The 15,449-nt window shown below is 44.8% G+C and overlaps 1 protein-coding gene and 1 non-coding gene across 4 annotated transcripts in view; one reads left to right on the top strand and one right to left on the bottom strand.

The window, feature by feature from the left end:
* Nucleotides 1-15,449, bottom strand: part of KCNQ3 (potassium voltage-gated channel subfamily Q member 3) — a 1,253,156-nt gene that overhangs the window by 607,418 nt on the left and 630,289 nt on the right. The window lies entirely within an intron of this gene.
* LOC138498953 (U1 spliceosomal RNA) lies at nt 4,960-5,121 on the top strand. Its single transcript, XR_011279041.1, has one exon. It is a non-coding gene; the product is annotated as a U1 spliceosomal RNA (small nuclear RNA).

The raw sequence follows: 15,449 nt of genomic DNA on the forward strand, positions 1-15,449 counted from the left end.
ATCCCTTCGGAATAGGGAATATGCAACCAATGGCAGTGTGATGCGATTAGGGCATACAATGGCACAGTGCAGGGTTTCGATCATCTTCCTGATCAAGTTATCTCTTTCATGAGACCAATCTTCCTGATGTCCATCTTCCTGATCAAGTTATCTCTTCCATGAGACCAAATCCCAGGAAACAATTGAGTGTGATATTCCATTTCCAACACAAAACATTTCAAATCAGCACACTAGGCAAGTTAATTAGTGTGCTTTACATTCACAATTCTAATTAAAGTATTTGAGACAAATTAATTGATGTGCAGCTGGGAAATGTAATTCTCCACATGTGTTGCGCGGCCTGAACGCGCTTCACATTTTTCTATTCGTTAAAAAGGTCATGCAATGTTAGCACAATAGGGCCCCAACAAATAACGGTGAGGTGGCTTAAAATGATGGTTAAACTCTGCTGCAGCCAGCTCGAAAACTTGTCCCCCCACCTGGAAAAAAACAAATAAGGGGAACAAAAAAGAATAACACACAACACAAAATACTAGTGCAGCGGGCAATGGGGTTTCTCCTATGTGTCTATAATTAAATGCCTGGCTTATACGGAAAAATAATAATATGTGGTCTTTTTCTCTTGGTGATCAAAGGTGTGGGAGCCCGTCTACTGAGAACGAACACGGCCAAGTAACCCGTGGCATGGCGAGGTTCTAACTCAGGACCATGTTTCAGCTCACAGTATCCTTCACAGAGGAGACATATCCATTGGCATATCATTCTGGTCCTACCCACCTGGGCAGTCCAGCACTGAAATGCCAGGCCATTTGCCTCTGAAGAAGAGTACCACCAGCAACCCCAGACACGGACTTCAGCCTTCTTCTGGGATTCATGAGTGCGATAAAGCTGAGCCTCACTGAGCACAGCGAGCAAGAGGGCCACTTCTGGATTATCCGTGGTAATTTAGGTTGCAAATCCTCAAGATGATAACATTGTTGTCTAAAATAAATCTAGAGCCTCATTACAGGAACATTAGACTCGTGCAATTGGTCACATTATGACTGGGGCAAAATAAATGCCCACGTGCAGATACATATCCTTTCAATGCATTTTTGCCCCAGGGACATGTTTGCCCTAATGCTAATACCATAGCCTACTACAGTCGGACACAGGTTGCCCTGGTGCGAAAATGCATTGAAAGATAAACGAGTTACTGTTCTAGGTCCATTTCTTCCTTGTGTTAATACTGTACAAAATTGCCTTTGCATCAGTGCAATGTTTCTGCAACTAGGACTCTATTGGGATATTTCACATGATTCCAATGATTACAATGCAAGTGGCTGCACACTGCATAGGAGAGAAATCCTGGCATTTGCACTATACGTTAATGCAGAACATCAGCGACGTGGCATAGATTAACATACAACAACGAATGATAAAACAGAGAGCATCTACTGCTCTGCTATGGATGCCACATTCCAGAATAAGAAACTACTGAAGCAAATATCAACACTGCCACAAAGCATGATTTGGGGAAAACAGGTGACTTTAAACAGGGAGACATTTATTGTGGAGCAAGCATAACTAAATCCAAAGTGAATTATTTTGACACCAAAGAAGTTAGATTCTCCATGCCATTTACAAGTTGAAGATTGCACATGCTTGGATTCCGAAAGGACGTTTTCCTGTGCACAACTTGTGCAGTACACACGCAGATGCCTAATACCAAGGCATATTCTCTTGGTTCAGTGAGTCCATCTGCCATTTGGAAACATCTGCGACTTTTAAACTGAATGTAAACTAATGTCCTCCCCTGGTATGAGGACAAACTGGCATTGCCTTTCCTCCGCCTGATCAGAGCAGGGGGAGAGGGAAGCGAAAACCCCAGAGTGGTCCTTTCTGACCTCAAGCGTATTTCTGTTCTCTCATACAGCAATGCACAAGCCTCATTCATTCAATGGTACTCTTTTTGTGGTATAAACCTAGTGGTAGGCAAGTCAGGAGTGGACTCTTTAGACACAAGTAGTGTCGGAATACCTTTCAGCGTGTGAATTTTCGATGTGCTTATCCATGCATGGAGGGTAATACAAGAAAGCTCTCAACACCTCACCTAGACTTTTAGCATTGTTCTCAACCTATGCGTATCCCCCTTGCGAAACAGGGAAACGCACAAGTTTCGTCCAGACTTGTGATGTGCAATTAGCGTATCACTGATCTGCAATACATTTCTGGACAGGCAGAAAGCATCCCTAAGTTTCACAGCTCGGTAGAGCGGCCAAAAAGTTAAAGAGAGGACTTGAGTAAGAGAGATTCTGTGACATTAGAGCCAACAGTGACAGATTTAGAATGGAATGTACAATCAGAGAATTAAGTAATATACGTGTGATCGTTGGAGATGGGAAGTTGCGAAAGGTATGTCTAAGTATTATGCCTACAAATGCAGATTTAGCAAGCAAAGTATATACAGTGGGGGTGACATTCTTTAAGAAAAGATAACACAATAAGGTTGGATAAAATTTCAGGACGAAACCGGATAACCTCAAAGGAGATCTAGTCCGGTAATTGAGGTCCAATTTAACAACCTCTTGAAGTCACATTTTCAAAAAAGATGGACTTGTTTTTCAAATTTGGGCAAAAGGAGAATGTTGTTATACAGATAATGGCTACAGATTCTGAACTTGTGCACAAAATGGGGTTACTCTATAGCAGGGTTGTCCAACATACGGCCCGCGGGCCACAATGCGGCCCTCCAAGCCATTTTATGTGGCCCGCGAGGCCGTATGTTGAACAACTCTTGAGTAAAAAAAAAAAAAAAAATTTTTTAAAAAGTGTGCCTGTGCGTGAAACTGTAACTTCCTCTGTTGGCCCCATGGGGTCAACAGAGGTAGTTACAGTCCTAAGCCACGACATGTTCATTTGTTTATTTATGCAATGTTTGTCGGATATCCGACAAACATTACAGAAATAAATAAATTCATCAACCCTGCTGGCACATCAAAACGCTGGGCGCTTCTGCCAGCTGCGACCAGGGAGGCTGCAAAAGGAGCACCAGCGTACTGGTGCCTGCAGAAAAGGGAAAAGGAATCTCATAAGGCCAGAGGGGGTGAGGAAACTACGGCAGCCTGGAGGGCCCGCACAGATGTCTGACTTTACCCAACCCCTCCGACACCTCTGCGTACCACTGCTGAAATGCTCCAGAGCCTTCCTAAAATCAACGTGGGCTTCATTTGAAAGCAGGAACACACGGGGCCACAACACATTGGGAGATAAGCGGCCGCAGGCAGAAAATGCAAACAATTGATGCCGCCAGGAGCATTGTGTGTTGGAACAGCAGAGGGAAAGCAGGCGTGACCCCTCGACACTGCAGGTCGTAAATTATACAACAACCACATTTTAAAGCGCATAGCCATCTGAAAAGAAGAAAGGGGAATACCGTGTGTACACAGCAAGCTGAAACCTCACTGGAACACCAGTTGCACGGCGGGCATACCCCATAGAGTTCTCTTGCGCCTGAGCCAGCACAAAGGGTGACTGAAAGACCCTACCCTTTTGGACATGCTACGGTTGAGCAGCAAACTACACTTAATTATGGCAGATGGGGGAAACATTTATAGAAATAAACACACGCATGCGGAACAAACGCATTTTCTGTATCAGCTCAGGCACAACTGGAAGCAGGACGACACAGAGCTGAAAACATTGGGCGCAGGTTGGTGCACAGTTCATAACAGAGATCTGAATAAGAATAACAATGTGACCAACACATTTTTTGAACAAAACGCGGAGGAAGAATGCTGCCCCGACTCAAACCACAAGCGGCGGGGAAAAGGAACACCAAGGGCTAGCGCACAATGTTACCCTAGTAGTGCCCCAATAACACACTGCAACCTGCAAATGGGCCTCAGTGGACCACCTACCAATGTTTCTGTAAGTTGCTATGAAGGTTACACATATTTTATTCAGATCCACATGGGGGGTGGGGTGGGAGCTTGACATATCGCAGATGGGAGCCCCAGTCCCTTTGCCAATTCAGTCCTACACCTTGCTGTGATGAATGATATGATAGGTTATTTATAACGTGCTTAAAACTCATGCAGCAGTGATCCCAATCATAAAAGTGAAACAGGCAAGCCCAACAGGTATAACTTATTTTCACTCTTTTGGTAGCGCAGTCTGAGGGCAGCCTATACCCTTCAGGAGAGGTGTGAGCTGATACAGTTGCAACACAAAAAACAATAGTACTGTGTTCCCAAAATACCTTAGTTCTTGTCTTTCGGATCTCAGCAGAGCCAGGCTTTTCAGCATCAGACCAGAAGTATGGGTGCCTTTGCGCTGGGCTGGGGTCAAATCGCAGCGATGGGCCCCAATGATGCAGTTCTGTTTGGCAGTGGTGCTGATTTGCGGGTAGAAAACGCTGGGAACAGTAGGCTGTGTCAAGTGGATGGCACTGGAAGACTCAGTGACCTCTGGGCCCGGACAAGGGAATGCTTGCCTTTGGCGCTGTGCAGGCTCGGCTGACACAACACGGCATATGGTTACGGCAAAGATGTCAAAGCTTCAGCATTGTCATTGAGCAGAACTCTGAGATTCAGGGGTGGTGGAGCGTCGAGGTCCAGGATGATTATGATGGTGTCAATGGGGCCAGCGCTGAGCAGCTCCGCTCAGGAGGGCCATGGGCCCGTGTGGGGCCGACAGGCCAGTGGGCAGACTGCAACAGGCCTGCTCGAGCCATCCTGCTATTTATACAAATTTCGGGCCGAGCAGGGCCTGATGGGAGAAAGGAACTGCGCTACAATCTGCTCTTCTGCTGGGCACTGCCTGCTGGAGCTTCCCCCTACACGCGGGACAGGCAGCTCTGCAGATGCTCAGAGCTTCTGGGGGGTGGGGGGTTGGGGCTGGGTCAGGGCCTGCCTTCTCACCCTCGCTTAGCGGGGCTTCCCAGAACTGACCCAACCCCTGCCCTCTTGCATGCAACTCATACTTAGCTGGCAGGGGAGAATCTGATCCCAAGGGCAGATCTCCCAGGGTGCGGCTTACCCATTGCACATCGGATTTGCTGACCCCTGCTATGTTCCCAAATGCGGGATACACGACTGCATTATTTCTGGTAGTGGGGGACTGCGTTCGCGCTCTCCCCCCGATTTATTGGTGAAAGAAAAGGTAAAGTGTGCACTAGGCCTGCTAGGTTGCATACTTTAAGATTGTGCTCACATTGCGTTTCTTCAATTAGGTTCCCCTTTGGGTGATCGCTTTTCCACATTTTATCTGTTGAATTGAATTATGCTTCTTTCATTACCACAGAAGTAATGTGTATTACAGAGATAAACTGCCATGTGTATTGGGCACACTGCACATGCTCAGGCAGCATCAATCATGCTTTGTACAGGACAATGCTGGCCTAAATTGGGAACAGCCAGCATAGACAAGTTGCTACAGAGGCATATTTTGGGTACAACAAGCATGACAATGTGTTACATCAGTGACAGTGCTGTCTTACACTGTGGACACAGTGATCATTAAAATGTGTTGTGTTGTAAAATGTTCTTTTCTGCTGTTGGTGACATGGAATTTTCATGTTCCCCTTTAGAACTGATTGTAAACTTATGGCTTTTTGGTCACCTTTTCTGCTGTAAAATTCACCATTTCAACCCCATATTTGAAAAAAAATTCTTGGGGGGGTTACCCCCCCAAACCCTCCCTAGATCCTTGTAGCTACCCTCGCTACGCTCGGTCGCCCCCACCATTTCTGAAAAATATTAACACATAGACACTGGAAGAAATCACAAGCAACTAACCTTTGATCACTGCCCATGACACCAAAAGCTATCTTTGGGACTGCATGGCTATCACTGCCTGTGATGCTATTGTGTCAAAGGTCACACAATATCGCATTTTAATATACTGCTTTGGTTGAGGTTGTTGACTTTTGGCTCACCGGCCCACTGGGTGACAAAAAGTTAATACTTCGGCCCCACATTCAAAAAGGTTGGACAATCCTGCTCTATAGCGAGCTGGGCCCCCAAAAGCAAGGACACACTGTACTCCCAAGATCTCCGTTGACAAAGCTGGCTTGGGCTGAGGGGAGTTGTAGACCAAAACCTCTGCAGAGACAAATGTTGCAAACCTCTGTGTTATGCCATTCTGTGAACTTACAATAAAAAACAGGGTTTATAATTTATAGCATATATTAAATTTAATTATGCAAGAAAAGATAAGGGAACCCATAACTGATGAATTGATAAAGAAACCCCGCTTAAATATGATGTGCTAGGCCAGAAACAAGCAACTTCTTCTGTTGCACTGGTTTCTTGTTCCTAGCACACTTTAGTATTGATGGCGTATTGGCACAGAATGTATTGGTATACCTGTTGCGCAAGTATAAGGGGTGTGTCATGAACAGGAGTCTTCGTGCTAGAAAGTTAAAAAAAAAAAAAAGAACACACGAACAAATGAATGAAAAAACAAGTGGATAAAACACCGCATTTAGAATTAAGGCTTAGTTACCAAATATAAAAAAAACATTAAAAAATTCTTAGAAGTTGAACAACGATTATTACTACTTATATTAACGGTGTAACATATAAGGACATTTGTAGTCTTCCAGAATGGAGGATAACTAGGCTTATTGGCTTGGCTGAAAGCAGCACCACCTGAATGTTCTGGGTATTTGGATTTTGATGCAATGGCAAAACCTTTAAGTAATTTTAATGCTAGATTGAGTTTAGCCTTCATGACCGGGTGGTGAATGTTTCTATGAACAGTGGGTTGACATTTCCTAGTCAATTTGAGGAAAACAAAGTGTCAGATTTTACTTACAGCTGGTGTGAACGTTGTTTTCATCTAGAAAGCAAAATGAAGCTTTCATCTGGCAATACATATAATTCATAAATTAAACCTGTCTAAGTGGGGCGATTACTATTTGCACCCCAGGGTTCGTCTGGGGTGCGAATAGTTATATTTGTTTTTAACTGTAGGCTGGCTCCAGGCGTATTGCGCAAGCCCAATTTACAGTAAAAAATACAAAACAAGATGGCTACCGTCATAGTACACAGATAAGGGTATTAGTCCCTTCTTTATTTCTATGGTTGCGGCGCCCATGGGCGGGTGGAGTTCTGGGACAGGAGCACAAAGCACTGGTCCAGAATGTATTTGGGGAGGTAGAGAGGGGGTGGAGAAACTGTGCAGGATGTCTAGGAGGGCGGAGCGAGAGGTGGGGGAATGGGGATGCTTACTGTTGCCTCCCCATAATCAAGACGGCACCCCCAGTGAAAGGCCTTGGGTGGCTGGAAAACACGGATGGTACACTGTGTGTTCTCGCTAGTGTTTCCAGCCACCTGATTGGTTAGGCTCCCTTCCCGGGTGCAAATACATGCATCATACACTCTTGACACATGACAAATTTCGCCCCACCACTATGACTTTCAATGGTATGTACCTACCATGAAATCTTCACACCTCAATGGTACTGATTTTACTTACCTGCAAAGGATGACAAGCAGATACCTGGCATTTTATGCATCTCATTGATTTTACCCCAAACCAACTGAGGTACAGCGATGCTAATACATCTCACAATTATCCACTATAACTTCACTTATTTTATCAACTTCAAACAGATGAAAGACAGGGCTCTTCGTACACAGATTCCACCCGAGACATACATGCAGGTTACACACAGACCTCAGCTGTTGGCCAGTGCTGTTCCCTGTTTTGATATTCTCAGAGTTGAATGTACTGTTTTATCTGGGTACCATTCTCCGATGACCAGCACCTTGTTTTCTCTTGCTAGGCCCTCCTCCAGACCTACCTCTACTCCATTCCTTCCATCTGTCTTTCACTCCCTACCTAATGCCTTTCCTCCCTATGTTGTTGTCTGCTTTTTTGTTTTTTACAACAAATCAACACAAACAACCCTAAGCCTACAGAATATCAGCAACAGACAACATGGGAACGCTTTTTTGGGAACATTCATAAAGATTTGCATGGACCCTCAAAGTGATCTGAATCTCACTTCTAAATACATGAAAAACTATGAAAACCTTATAACCAGCAGAGCAGTTTACTATTGCAATGCTCAATCGTACAAGACTTCAAACAAAAGTATGTTATTATAGGTATGGATGCTGGCCCACATCCGCTGGCTGCCCATAATGATGAATTGGGTCCATTATAGACCTAGAGTTCTAAATGTTTCCATTAAATCGAAAGTAGGTAGCACAAAAGTCTATTTGCAAAACACAAAATCAGTCATGCACTTATCGTGCATTTCCACTGCCCATATATGCAGAGCTAGAAATACTAACCATTATCATTAAGCATTCCATGTATGCACTAAACTCTGTGCACTAACCAATATGATTAATACGCATTTTGGATACTAGAACATGGCAATCCAACATGATTTCTACTATACTCTAGATACATTGCATGTCCATTGTTAGCTATTCATGATGTTCTCTTTAATAGTCAGTAAGGCGGCCACACTATTATCTTAACAGCAATGCTGCAGCTCCCACGCATGCAACCATTATCCAATCAATTAGGCAATTAATATCGCTGCCTTTTATCCGTAGTACACACATACACATATCTGTTTGTGATCACTGATGCAGGATGTTGCCTACATTCAAATAAGACTTTACTGCAACTGTTGAAAAGCTGAATTGGCCCCAGGCATCCGGCCCTCAGGGGTATTGTGAGGATGGAGGGTGGAGGCCTGAGGCGGATGGGCTGACGGCCTCCCACCACTTCAGTCTGCAGGAGGAAGCTGGGTTCTTTGTCCACGGGGACAAAACAGTGATGCTGATAGAATGTCCAACCCTGATTGGGGGCCACAAGGCATCTCAGGCCGCCCGCCTGAGTAGAATAGTCAATGTCCATAGGGTTGTTTGGTGTGTTGCGTTGTAGGGTGCAATAAGGGGCTGTTGATCGTGTAGAGGTTGGTTGGTGAGCAGTAGCCCATTTGCTCTGCCGATACTAGAGGGGTGATTTGGTCACACCAACTCATCCAGCCCAATGTTGGGTCTTCTTGTCCGCAGGGAACAGCCTGGCATGGGTTTTACCACACAGGGGCTGAGAGGCAGCTCTTGCCTGCTTTCCTTTCTGGGGGAGTCATCGGAGAGTGCTCATGGCTAGGACAAAGTGAGGGGGGCCGCTCTCTTAGCCAACACAGCCTCCTGGCCCCAGACAGAACTGACCACACATTTGGTGGCGGATGCAAGGAGGTGATCAATCAAATTAATGTCTCCCTATCATGTGGTCTGAAAACAACAAATAAGGTTTGCAACTTTATCTAATGATACCCTCTGTAGAGTCTGTATTGCAGTAAGGCTGTTATTTTATGACTCCAGTTACTGAGCATTCGTTTGCTCCATGTATGAGCTATTTCAGGGGAAAGAGGGGTTGGCTGACCCTGATGGGGTCTTCTTCCCTCCCAGCTAGCCCTATGCCCCCACAGGCACAGACATCCAGCACACTGGGAGTTGTGCGGCAGGAGGGAGATTAAGAAGTATAGGACAGACTTGTACCCCAGGACTAGGGTCATCGTGCTAGCACCCCGCATCATCATATGGGGGCAGAAGGTTCCCCATGCGGTGCTCTCAGGGGGCTGGAGCAACCTTTCACGCCACCCTGGTCCAGCTAAAACCAGCAGTTTCAATGCCTTCTCCCTAGAAGTGAGCTCAGCTCAGCCGTGTCAACATTAGCAGTCACCACCTGGGTAGAGTAGGGGTCGCCCCAGCTGGGTCTCAGCATCGCACCAACTCCGATCTTAGTGTGTAGTCTCCCCAACTCGGGGAAGGGTTTTACTGCACAGGGGTTGTCAGGAACTCTTGTGACCCCACATTCCTGATGGCTAGCAGCTGCCATGGCTCAGGGCTGGAAGTGTTAGGTCGAGGGGCTAGGCAGCTCTCTCCCATAGACACAGCCTCCTGGATGCAACAATCAAGGGGCTTTTCCCGCATCATTTCACCTTCCACCAATAAATAAGGGAGCAGCCGTATAAAACCAAAAAACCTATGTGTCGCAGGGTGTTACTTCCTGTCTCCTATTAGTGAGTGTGCATTTGTTCCTTGAACGAGTGATTTCTGGGAAGGAGGGAGAGGTTACTCAGACGGGGATCGCACACATGTCACCAGTCCCTTCGCATCCCTTTTGGCATTAGTTTCATTCCATGAAAGGCACAGTTTGAAAGTGAGACCTAATGGAGAGGGTTCCAAATGGCTGATGCGAAAAAAACCTGCGCTCGTGTTACCTGCCACGTTACCCTCACACACATGCGTCTTTATTTCGGAAGCACGCGAGACACCGAACAGTCGCAATATTTTAAAGCATGCACATTCTGGAGGCATATTAAAGTGAATGAATACAACGTGGATAAGAATTCCGAAGTGTGGCATTTTGTAGGATTTTCTGTAGGTCCCTGCATTTCCTGAAAGCAGTATATATATATGCACAACATGCAAAGGGAAACTGCATCCCATATCACGAAAAACAGCTGAGGCCAGGCTTCTCCACGGTTTACCCCGCTGGCCAATTCTCAGGAGAAGATTGGATAAAAGCCTTCTAAATATTTTATGAGCAGCGACTTCCAGCCATTGTCCCAATGCGCTGGAAACTGCTGGAAATTGCAGGTTCTGGTAACACAAATACCTTAGCCAGGAAACTCATCCCTTTATCCTAGAAAGAAGAAAAGAAAGAAAGACCCAGGAGGAGGAGAAAAGGAGCGAAAGAACAGAAAAAGAACGGGTAAAGGAAAGAAAGAGAATGAGCAAGGTAAGGAAACAGCAAGCTAGAGAAAGGGAGTTGTGTGCACTAGGAGGAGTGAAATAAAGAAAGAAAGGAGGAATGGGGAACGAAAGAAAGATAAAGGAAGGAGAGAAAGAGAGAAAGAAAGAAGGGAAGAAAAAAGGAAGAAAGAAAGAAAGAAAGAAAGAAAGAAACAAAGAAAGACCAAAGAGGAGGAGAATAGGAGAAAAAGAACAGTAAAAGAACGGGTAAAGGAAAGAAAAAGAATGGGCAAGGAAACAACAAGCTAGAGAAAGGGAGTAGCATGCACTAGAAAGGAGTGAAATAAAGAAAGAAGAAACGGAGAACGAAAGAAAGATAACGGAAGGAAAGAAAAGAGAGAATGAGAGAAAGAAAGAAACACATAAATAAAGAAACAAAGAAAGAACGAAAGAAAGAAAGAGCTAAAAGGAGGAGAAAGGGAGGAAAAAGATCAGCAAAAGGACAGGTAAAGGAAAGAAAGAGAATGAGCAAGGCAAGGAAACAGCAAACAAGAGAAAGGGAGTCGCGTGCACTAGAAAGGAGTGAAATAAAGAAAGAAGAAACGGAGAACAAAAGAAAGATAAAGGAAGGAAAGAAAAGAGAGAATGAGAGAAAGAAAGAAAGAAATAAAGAAACAAAGAAAGAAAGAGCTAAGAGGAGCAGAAAAGGAGGAGAAAGATCAGAAAAAGGACAGGTAAAGGAAAGAAAGAGAACGAGCAAGGAAAGGAAACCACGAGCAAGAGAAAGGGAGTAGTGTGCACTAGAAAGGAGTGAAATAAAGAAAGAAGAAACGAGGAAAGTAGAAAGAAAGATAAAGGAAGGAGAGAGAAAGAAAGAAAAAAGAAAGAAAAAGAAAAAAAGAGAAAGAAAGAAACAAAGAAAGAAACAAAGAACGAAAGAGCATTGGTGTCAAATATTTGCAAGGTTTCAGTTACACACAGCACAACATGACGCCTATATTTAATGTTTGCTTTTCTGTGCCAATGCCACATTAGCACCTATCTCAGTCGCATCCAGTGGCTACACTTGAACACCAACCCTGCGTTTTATTTTCACTGTGCTCTTTGAGCCATGCTATTACTTCTCTTGAAACAACCTTTGATGGTTGCCATGGTTTCAATTATTATTTAATCAGGCAGAGGTGTGCAACCTTTGACTGTGCATGATATTTTCGACAACAACTCCTTGCGCTAGCTAGCAAAGTAAGGTGTACTCCAAGGGTTGTGAACACTTTTCGAATGCTTTAATGTGCTTCAAGGTTTGTCTTTTTGATCAGTTTGGGAGTCAAGGCAGTGTTTAGTTCCCCAGCCTCCTCCGGTGCTTCATCCATCAGTGGAGATGTACATGTCGCGCAATAGGGTCAGTTGTACCGATCAGAAGAAAAGATGGGGCCACAGGAAAAAGAAATCTGAAATTAAACTGATGCTGATTCATGTTTTAATGTATAGTTCAATTGTCCAAAATAGAAAGACAGAAGCATGTCCTATATTGTCCAAGGCACTGAGATGCATTGTCAAACTCTCATGTGGCCCCCACAAATCTTTAAATTTTCCATCCACAGTCAAAGTTCCCACTGAATATAAGTTGTTCTCTTTGCACCAACAGACTATGGCATACCTAAAATAGTTTTAAAACCCAGAGCTAGTGACAAAACGGGCTTGTATATAGTGCTTCATGACAGATCCCCAGTTTCCGAGCGCTGCAAAACTAGTTATTATTACTCAATTTGATGGCGCTCAATGTATCGACCCCTGAAGGATGAAGCCCCACCGCAGCACAGGGGGGCTCGACACCTGCATCCTTCAGTCTGAACACAGAGACCTGGAGCAAGCTTTGAAATCCCAGTGGTATGTTTGACCCACGGTAGTGAAACTGCCGCTGCTTCTTCGTGATCCTCGAGCACCCTACCAGAAATGCTATTTTGCACTTCTCTTGCTGAATAATGTTGCATACGGGACCAGGACACAAGAATACATTAAATAAAGCTGTGCAATGAGACACTGAGACGCAGCGTATGTTCGTCTCTTTAATGAACTCGATACTGAATTGACAGCCACTTCGCCCACACACATGACCCAACCTCGTTGAATCCTTAAAAGGACAGGCGGGTGGCTTTGCTGTCCATGAACATACACATAGGACGTTACATCTCCCCCCCCCCCCCACACCCCATTTAGAGGATTTCCTCTGTCTAGCCCATTTCATCGATCCATCTCTCCATCTCGTGGGTCTGCAAATTGTTCTTTTTGATGGACATCAAGCTGTTGGGGTGTATCACTGTCATTAGTGTCTATGTCCCCATTTATGACATCAGAGCAACTCTCTGACAAGCTTTCTGAAAGGGCAGGTTGTTCCATTGAGATGACAGGTTGTTCATCTCACTGCATTTCCTTTTAAATTTTCTTGAAGAATGAGGATTTTCTAGTGATGTGTCAGCACGGGCTCACCGCTGTCATGGATCCCTTGATGTGTGTCACTGTCAGGGGTTCTGAGCTAATTGCAGGCGTTTCTTTGAATCCTTGCGATTGTCGTACTAACACCCGGTCTCCTAATTGTACAGTTGATTCCCTATCCCTCCTCCGGATGTCAGCATACGTCTTGCTTTCTTCATCTTTGTCCCGAGCTCGTGCCTCAATGTCCGGCGTTACCTTCTTGACAGGGTTTTCTTGTAGAGTGGTTTTTATGCTTCTGCCAAACATAATTTCGGAGGGGCACACACCGGTGGAGCTGTGTGCTGTGTTACGATAGTCTCTGAGAAGGGTGCAACTGGTTTGCATGAATGACCCTTTTGTAATGGAACATATTTAAAGGTTTTTTTTCAAGTTGGCTATGAATCTTTCGACGTTCCATTCGCTTGTGGCCACAGGCGTGTAATATTTCGATGGTGAAACCGTAAATGTTCGGCAAACACGGCAAAGTCGTGTCCACTGAAAGGTGTGCCATTGTCGGATTCTACAATGGTTAGGATACCATAATCTGCTAATGTTTTGTCCAAGGTTGGGGTGACAGCATACGCTGCTGTTGAGTTTTTTAGATGTACTTCTGGGAATCGCGACATTTCATTCGTGATAACCAGAGCATAGTTTCCGTTTGTTAATGGGCCGAACATGTCCACTGATACTTCGCTCCATACTTGCAGTGGCATGGGTGTCATCTTGCATGTTATGCAGTTTCCAAGTGCGTTCTCAATGTTTGTGTCCATGTGTGAATACCCTATCATGCAGTGTTTTTCGGTATGACAATTTGGATGTCTTTTAATAGCGGTCCTTGCAGTGAGATGGATAGGACATGCCTTAGCAGGTGAAATGTTTTGAACAGTTTCCGTTCTGTTTCGGAGGAGGTGCACAATCCCCTCTTGTCAGACCTGTGCCGTCTTCCCGAAGTTATTCTGTCCTTTACTTGCACAAGCACCAGGTCCTGACGCATGCTGTTTAGATAGAGCGTTACTTATGATGTAGTTGATATATTGGTCTGCCTTGATGGATTGCGTTTCTTCTTTTGCAGGCAGCGGGTATCGGGTTAAAAGCTGGGTTATTGTCCTTTCCTGGCTGATGTACTATCGTGAAGGAGTATTCTGCAAGTGGAGTCCTCAGTGTGCAATACGAGGGAGCATCTTGGCATTTGATTTGCCATACATCATTGTGAGTGCTTGGTGGTCTGTGACAATGGTGAATTTTATGCCATACAGGAATAGATGATAGTGCTCACAGATCCATACACCTGCCATGTTTTCTTTTTCTGGTTGTGAGTATGCGCATTCAGCCTGAGACAGGCTGTGACTTGAGTATGCCACAATGCGACGGGAAGAGGAGGAAGATGAGCCCGGTCTGAACTGAGCTAGGATAGTACCTAGACTAACAGGGTTTGCGTCCATGGTGAGTTCAGTTTCCATGTCTGGATCACAGTAGGCCATGCATGAGGTGGCAGCGATGCACATTTTGATTTCTTGGAATGCTTCTTCACATTATTCATTACCACCTGAATTCTTGTCCTTTTCCTGTGAGAAGACGTAACGGTGTGCTTACAGAGGCAAAGTCCTGTATATATCTTGTGCAATAGCTGACCATGCCCAGAAACGATGATACAGCAGATGTTGACATGGGCGATGGTGTGTCTACGAGGGGTTGTACCATGTCAGGTTAAGGCTTTAGACGGTCCTGTGAAAATATGTGTCCACAGAATTTTAGTGTGGATTTACAGAGTTCACACTTTCCTGCATCTAAAGTCAGATTGGCCTCCTCTAGCGCCATGCACACTCGCCGTTGCACACTCGCCGTAGTGCATCATCATGTGCTGCTTGTGTCACTCCAAAAACTAATATTTTGTTGCTGTTATTTAGACATTGAGGGATGTGTTTAATTATTTGCTGTATTTCATTCTGGAAAATCTCAGCTGCAGAAGCTGAGCCGTTTGTAGCAAAAGAGTTCTAAATATGTGGAAAATATAGTAATATACCAGGAATCAGGATGTAATATACCAGGAATCAGGATGTAGTTCAAGTTGGTGGTAACCCTTGTTTAAATCTAATTTTAAGAAGATTTTTGCCGCCGTGCAGTAACTGCATCAGGTCGGTCATTCACAAATGTCTTTCTCTTTCAATCGCCAACTTTGGTGCCCTCATGTCTTCACATATGTGAGGACATCCATAATTTTCTTTCTTGGGAACTGGAACAATGGGTGAGACCCATGTTGTGGGTCCC

Source organism: Ambystoma mexicanum, chromosome 5q (genome assembly GCF_040938575.1).
Source record: "Ambystoma mexicanum isolate Mex_15411 chromosome 5q, UKY_AmexF1_1, whole genome shotgun sequence".
NCBI classification, from domain to species: Eukaryota; Metazoa; Chordata; class Amphibia; order Caudata; family Ambystomatidae; genus Ambystoma; species Ambystoma mexicanum.